Below are 1,486 nucleotides of genomic sequence, written 5' to 3' on the forward strand. Positions count from 1 at the left end.
ATCGGAATATTTGAAAAGTTCGGGCTCATAGCCGATGCAGTGCGTGCTAATTAGAACAACAGCAACGCTGAGCTCTCAGCACCGTACTGAGCCCAGGTGTTTTTCTAATGCTGTCAGGTGCAGTTCATTTACATGAAGGAAATCTCTTACTGGGTACGATTACAATGCAGTAAGTAGCACAGACTGCTTAGGGAGTAGCCCGATGCTTTTAAAAACAACCCGAGCCAGGCAGGAGTCGAACCTGCAATCTCCTGATCCGTAGTCAGACGCGTTATCCATTGCGCCACTGGCCCTGGTGTGATACTGCAGGACTGTAACCCAGTGAGATCAGCACTGCAACTAGTAAAATATTACCCCCGGTCCATTCTTTTCCAAAAGTGAGAAACACCTGTTTTCTACATTTTGTCTGTTTTAAAACCATATCTCTTTAAACCAAACCAAGAGTTTGTCTTTTGCACTGATATTCTGATTCATTTCGATTTCAAAGAAAAAAAAAAACATTATCTTCCAAAGCATCATAAAATTGTCCCTTCTTCCAGACTCTACTTCTCTCTTATAGTAGTACAGCAGACCTTTCCAGGTGAGCAGATCACAGAGTCCGAAATGAGCTTCCTCCATCAAGCAAAGTACCTGAACATGACTCTGTCTTCATAAAAGCGCCCCTGTAATAAAGAAATTAAATCCGAAATCAAGAGGGCAGTTGCCTACTGAAGTTCAAGAAATCATCAATTTTAACCTAGCAACACATTAAAGGCTGCATCTATACAAGTACGATTCTAGAAATGCTCACCAGATTACGTTTTAAGAAGGAACTGCGCCTCAGGTTCTGCCGAGATCTTAACTCGGATGGCAGGATTCAGAGTCCGGAGTGTGGACTGATGGCGCACGGAGGGTCCATATACTGTGGATCCCTCAGTGATCTTCCGCGTATTCAAACCGCCAGCGTGTGACTCCCCTGTCACCTGTCCTCTCTCCTCTGTGCAGCCGAGCCCGATTCACGGTAAAGTGAAAAAAAATAACTAATCATAACTAGGGTCAGGGAGACTGTTTTCACTAGACAAAGGAATAGCAGAACGGGAAACAGTCTTAACAAACCCAGCACTCTTAGGATGTTGCTGTTGCTGCTGCTTATGTTTTAGGGCCAAACAATCTGCAATTATATGACCTCTCTTGTGACAATAAAAACATTCACGCTCCTCTTTAAGACGTGAGGAACTAGTTTTTACTGGGGGAGACTGAGACTGGGAACTTAGAGTAGACAAAGTCTTCTCCGCACGCACAGACATGAAAACATTCTTATGAGTGAGCACGAACTCATCTGCCAAAACAGCGACTTGCGATAAAGTAGTTACTTTTTGCTCATTCAAATACACAACAATGCGTTCAGGCAAACAGTTCTTAAATTCCTCTAAGAGCATTAACTCACGCAATGAGTTAAAGTCACTCACTTTACTGGCTACAACCCATTTATCAAAGAGAGTGCCCT

At 43.3% G+C, this 1,486-nt stretch overlaps 1 non-coding gene across 1 annotated transcript; it reads right to left on the reverse strand.

Annotated features, from left to right (window-relative positions):
• Positions 1 to 220: 220 nt before the first annotated feature.
• trnar-acg (transfer RNA arginine (anticodon ACG)) lies at positions 221 to 293 on the reverse strand. The gene has a single exon. It is a non-coding gene; the product is annotated as a tRNA-Arg (tRNA).
• Between the last annotated feature and the right edge of the window lie 1,193 nt (positions 294 to 1,486).

The sequence above is a fragment of the Lepisosteus oculatus genome, unplaced genomic scaffold (genome assembly GCF_040954835.1).
Source record: "Lepisosteus oculatus isolate fLepOcu1 unplaced genomic scaffold, fLepOcu1.hap2 HAP2_SCAFFOLD_112, whole genome shotgun sequence".
Taxonomy (NCBI): Eukaryota; Metazoa; Chordata; class Actinopteri; order Semionotiformes; family Lepisosteidae; genus Lepisosteus; species Lepisosteus oculatus.